This window comes from Erinaceus europaeus, chromosome 14 (assembly GCF_950295315.1).
Source record: "Erinaceus europaeus chromosome 14, mEriEur2.1, whole genome shotgun sequence".
Lineage (NCBI taxonomy): Eukaryota > Metazoa > Chordata > Mammalia > Eulipotyphla > Erinaceidae > Erinaceus > Erinaceus europaeus.
This window is the reverse complement of record NC_080175.1, coordinates 49,013,544-49,019,972: the sequence shown is the minus strand read 5'-3', so window position 1 is coordinate 49,019,972 and position 6,429 is coordinate 49,013,544.

Sequence of the window (6,429 nt, the reverse complement as noted above, 5' to 3'; positions counted from 1 at the left end):
GAGTTTGTCAAAGGCTTTCTCTGCATCTATTGATATAACCATGTGATTTCTGGTCTTACATTTATTAATGTGGTGGATCATGTTGATTGATTTACATATATTAAACCATCCTTGCATCCCTGGGATAAATCTCACTTGGTCATGATGAACAATATTTTTAATATACTGCTGTATCCTGTTGGCTAAAATTTTGTTCAATATCTTAGCATCTGTGTTCATCAGAGAAACTGGTCTGCAGGTTTCTTTTTTGGTTGTGTCCCTGTCTGCTTTTGGTATTAGAGTGATGTTGGCTTCATAGAAGCTAGAAGGGAGTATTCCTGTGTCTTAAATCTTCTGGAAGACTTTTAAAAGTAGAGGTATTAGTTCTTCTTTGAAGGTTTTGTAGAATTCATTTGTAAAACTATCTGGTCCAGGACTTTTATTCTTGGGAAGGTTTTGATAACTATTTCAGTTTTGTTAACTGTGATTTACCTGTTCCTATTATCGAGTTCTTCTTTATTTAATTTTGGAAGTTTGCAGGCATCTAGGAAATTGTTCATTTTTTCCAGGTTCTCTAGCTTGGTGGCATAGAGTTGCTCATAGAAGCCTCGCATGATATGTTGAATTTCTGTGGTGTCTGTTGTGATATCTCCTCTTACATTTACAATACAATTTACTTGGGTCTTCTCCCTTTTTTGTTTTGTGAGTCTGGCTAAAGGTTTTTCAATTTTGTTCACTCTTTTTAAGAATCAACATTTACTTTCACTATCTTTTGTATGGTTTCCTTATTTTCAATGTTATTGATTTCTGCCCTAACTTTAGGTATTTGTGTCCTTCTGATTTAGGGTTCCTTTTTTCTTCTTCATCTATGTATTTAAGGTCTGCAATCAGATTGTTAACTTGTGCTTTTTTCTTGTTTCCTAATGTATGGCTGTATGGCTATGAACCTCCCTCTCAGTACTGACTTAGCTGTGTCCTAAATATTTTGATAGCTCGTGCCTTCATTTTTATTGAACTCAAAACATTTTGATTTATTCCTTTATTTCCTTTTTGACCAAGTAGTTGTTAAGTAGTGTACTGTTGAGTTTCCACATTTTGGGGCTATTACTCATCTTTTGTTGTTAAGTGTTAGTTTAATTCTACTATGGTCTGAGAAGATGTTTGGGATGATTTCATGCTCTTGAATTTCCTTATGCTGTCTTTGTGTCCTAACAATATGGTCTATCCTTAAGAATGACCCATGTGAACTTGAGTAGAATGTGTATTCCAGTTTCTTGGGATGAATTCTGAAAATGTCCAAAAGTTCTAGTTTATCTATCTCATTTAGCTCCCTCATTTCTTTATTGATTTTCTGCCTATATGATCTGTTAAGTTGTGAGAGTGGGGCATTGAAGCCCCCTACTATTACTGTGTTGCTGTTAATATATTGCTGTAGCTCTTTCAGTAGATGTTTGATGTATTTAGATGTCTTCTCTTTGGATGAATAGATGTTAACAATTGTTAAGTGTTCTTGATTAACTGATCCTCTGAGCATTATGTAATGTCCATCAATGTCTTCTTTGATTTTACTTACTTTAAAGTCTATCATGTCAGAAATGAGAATAGATGTTCCTGTCCTTTTTTTTGTGGGCCATTGGCTTGTATGATAGTTTTCCATCCTTTCACTTTAAGTCTGTGTTTGTCGTGTTGAGTTAGGTAGGTTTCCTTTAGACAACATATTGCAGGGTTGTGTTTTCTGATCCATCATCAACTCTTTGCCTTTGAAAAGGTGAATTCAGGCCATTGGCATTTATTGATATCATAGATGAAGATATCACCATTCCTGTAGATTTTTAGAGTGTTCTAATATATGGCATATTTATGGTGGTCTGTTTATAGGAGACCTTTCAGAACTTCTTTCAGGGCAGGCTTGGTGATAGTTCATTCTTTCAATTGTTGCTTGTCTGAGGTTTTGATGCCTCCATCTAGTCTGAATTACAGTCTAGCAGGATACAGTAGTCTTGGTTGAAAGCTTTTCTCATTGAACACTCAATAGACATCTTGTCATTCCCTTCTGGCTTGTAGTGTTTGTATGGTGAAGTCTGCTGCTAATCTCATGTGTATTCCTCTGTAGGTGACTCTTTGTTTTTCTCTTGCAGGCTTCAGGATCCTTTCTTTGTCCTTATTCCTTTCCATTATAAATATGACGTGTCTTGGTGTCTTTAAATCTGGGTTAATTCTACTTGGGACCCTCTGGGCTTCTTGAACTTTTATGCCTTATATGTTGTCTAGATTAGAGAAGTTCTTAGCTATTATGTCCTGTAGGATACTTTCTTCACCTCCCTTTCTTCCTCTTGTAAGCCAAAAATGTGTATATTATTTCTTTTGAAGCCATCTCATGTTTCTATTGTTATTTTCTGTTTCTCTTAATCTCTTTTTGAGATCTCTTATTTCTGTTTTCTCTAATCCATCCATGATCTTGATAATTTTGTTTTCAGCCTAATTTTTCTATAATCTCTCCCCTGTTGTTTTCTATAGTTCAGCTATTGTTACCCTGTTCTAATACTGTTATAGCTTGTTCAGCTAGTTGTGCTCTTAGCTCAGCTATTTCAGACTTCTTTATTTTATTATGTATTTTTAATTTTTATTTATAACAAGGAAACAATGAAAAAAACAGGATAAGAGGGGTACAACTGCACACAATTCCCATGATCAGAACTGTGTTCCTGAACCCCCTCTCCCAACAGCTTTTCTTTTCTTTAAGCCTCTGGGAGTATGGATCCAAGGTCATTGTGGGATGCAGAAGGTGGAAGGTCTGGCTTCTGTGATTGCTTCCCCACTAAACATGGGCGTTGACAGGTCAATCCATATTCCCAGCCTGCCTCTCTCTCCCTAGTTGGGTGGGGATCTGGGGCATCAGAGCTCTAGGACACATTGGTGGGGTTGTCTGTCCAGGGAAATCTGGTTGGCATCATGCATTTGGAACCTTGTGGCTGAAAAGAGAGTTGACATATAAAACCAAACAAATTGTTGACTAATCATAAACCTAAAGTCTAGAATAGTTCAGATGAAGAGTTGGGAGGTCTCCATTTTGTATAGCTAGTAGCCATATTTTATATTCCAAAGGGCCTCTGGCTATACTAGTTTTTTTGTTATAGTTGTTTGTTTGTATGTTTTCCCCTAAGCCTGAAATCTGATATGCAGGTGGATCCAAGTTATTCTCTGAGGAAATGCTCTCATGGCTGAATAAAGGACTGAAAAGCTGAATCAGGTAAGAGAGTAGCTCCCAAATATGGGAAAGGTGTACAGATATTGTTGACTGTAAACCCCACTGACTTGATGTGATCTGGGTTCCATATTCAGCTTAGGAGCCTATGTGACCTCTGCATCCATGTAGATATGAGCTCACATTCTGTGGTCATGAGTAGGAACATTCCAAGCTGCCCCAATATTGACACATCTTCCTCAGGTGTAGCATAGTATATTTGTGGGACAATGGGAAAGCATGGTAAGGCATAGGGGAACTCCCCCATCCTTGAGATGGTGCCAGGCTAGCTGAGGGTGTTTCTTTCCAGGTACATGCTCTCTGGGTTGGAGAGAACTAAGCTGGAGCCAACCTAGGCTGCTGCTTACTCAGACTTGGGAGAGGAACTGGGAACTCTTGTGGCTGAGGAGGAAAGCATTGAAATTCTCTTTTATTGATCAGATACAACGCCTTTTATATATCTCTTTAACCAGAAGTGGCAAATGGGAAAAGGAAATGGCTAGGAGAGGGGGCGGAGCAAAAAGAGCATGAACATAGAAAGCTTTCATAGCAGCTGTGAAGGTTCTCACCAATGGGATTAAATCAATACCCTGCAGGCAGGGCAGGTCTCAGGCAAAACAGTGATTATGTAAATAGACCACAGCATCAAGCAATGCAGGGGACCTGGCATAATGACCAACATCTCCCCCCCTTTTTTAATCTAATGGCCATATCATGAATGCGGGGAGCTTTGTGAGGCAGGGAGTCTGATAGGAGGAACACCTTTGGGGTACTACTGTTTCTCCTTGCTCAACCTCCTGGTAGAGAGACTAACAGTATTGGACGCACCCCTCAGGTTCAAGCACTGCCAAGCTCAACCACATCCTCACAATTTCCCAACATCTCCCTCTTTCCAATAGCCAAATTTAAATGGGTGAATGTTTGTAAAAGACTCCATTTCTATTCGGCGAATAGCAGTGTAGGGGTTGAACAGAAACCTATATCATGCAGGCATTTTTAAAAGAACTGGCACAAGACAGAAAGGGACAAATAGGAGAGCAGCAAGAGCCAGTGTGATGTCAAGAGGAGGCCTGGTGGGCAAAAAGGGGCGTTTGTGGCCTCAAAGGGCATTTCCTGCCTCTGGGGGTAGGGCCTAGCAGGCAAAAGGTGGGGCGTTTCCTGTCTCTGGGGGCAGGGCCTTGCAGGTGAGGGGGCATGGCCTATAGCCTCATGACAACAACCTGCAATGTCCATAGACTGCTGTGGTCAGTCTCCGAGAAACCTAGCAGCGTAAAGGGTAGCTGTTGTAAAGTGGTGTAAAGTGTCCAAGAGGTGTACCAGCAAGTCCAATAGAAGTGTCAGCCCAATGCCGACAACTAGGGGTAGAAATGTCAGGGGATGAAAGGCTGCATGTCTGTATCGATGGGGAAGGTCAGCCACCGGAATTCTGCTGCTCTGTAGAGTGAAATGGAACCTCCAAAATGTGACAGGTGAAAGGCAGTAGGAATGTTCTGTCCTTGGAGTCTGTGAATCGTGATCTTTCTTTAGATCATGTCAGGTCATATCATTGGTTTCAGGGCGGAGATGTCAGAAGACGGGTCAAAATGGATTTCTGGGGATTCCGTATGAGCAGATGCTTCTTCATGTGAAGGCTTGACATAACTGTAATTGCTCACTTGTGAAACAAAACTTGTAACAAGTTAGAAGTTAACTATAATTGATAACTCAATTATTATAATTGGTTTAAGTACCTTTATAATTTTGAAAGTCCTTTCTAGTATGATTTTAAGGTTGTTTAAACAATTTTAGCTCAATAAGATAAGGTAAACAGAAGAACCATTGTTAGAAGCCTCAGGCATGAGAATCATTAGCATAACCATTATGCTATCTACCCCGCCCATTAGCGGTCTAGGCCCATAATGTCTGGATTGAGCATGAGGGTGGATGTTCGGCTTCATGGGGGTGGGGAGGAAGTGGAAAGGATGGGGTGGAACACTGTCTTTTGGTGGTGGGAATGGTCTTTATGTACACTCATTAATTTGTAGTCATATTAATCACTAATTAATATGAGATGGGGAAATGACTGAATGTCTCAAACTTTTAAAATCAGTCTTTTTAATACATAGGCTGATTCTTTGATATGTTGACTCTCTTAAAAGCTTAGACCAGAATAAATAAATATAATAAAAAATTAAAAAATTTAAAAAAAAAAGCTTAGACCAGGAAGAACAGAAGCAACTGGTGGCACAGCTATATACAAATAATGTTAAAGGACATAAATTATGGTGTGTTGTGTATGATACAGCAAATCTTAACAAAGGGATATTTCAAATTAACCCAACTGCCGAATAATGTGATTATAGCAGTAACTATTGCCTTCTTAAACCTTAAGACAGCAGGAACCTCCCATTTCCTCTATAGAGCTTATATTTTCCCCAGTCCTGGAACCTCAAGGGTGGGGCTCACTTTCCTGCATGCTTCTCTCAATTCATATCAAATGATATTGCATCCACCAATCCCAACCAAATGAACTACCTCAGCATACTTCACTTCAGACTGTGTCCAGAGATGTCAGGTGTGGAATGTCAACCTTTCAACCTCATTACTCGGGTGAGACCTTTCCTTTCATAGGATTCTAATTCTATCCCAGGTGGTTCACTACCTAACAAAGTCTGAAAACCTAGATATAGACCAAGTCCCATGAGATAGAGCATATGTTCACATGCATTCATAAATTAAGGCAAAATATTTACCTGAAAGCAAAAGTACACAATATTCTGCAGTCAGTATAAAGTTCATAATGAAATAGTGTCTACTTAAGACTTAGATACCCTCCTCAACTGCTTCCTATTATACATCCCTCACTCACTCCAAAGCTAACCTTATCAAAGCAAGGACTGCAAATGCTGAATCAGGGCAAGAGACTGGTGTACTTTAATGATGACTCTTTAGTCACTATCAAGCCACCCCATCAGCTGGGGCCCTATTCAGGGAGTCCTGAGATTCCCAAACACATATTTCAGTTTTCTAATAACGTTGATAGTTTTTTTTTTTTTTTTTCTAGACTCTCATTTGTTGTTTCTCCATTTCTGGTGACTATACTTGCAAACTCCTCACTCCTGTGATTAATTCAACTATCGTTGGGATGTTGACCTCATTGTTCTGTGATTCAAACTTTGAGGGTCTTTCATCTGGACTCTTGTCCTGGTTCATTTCTCCAGTATTCC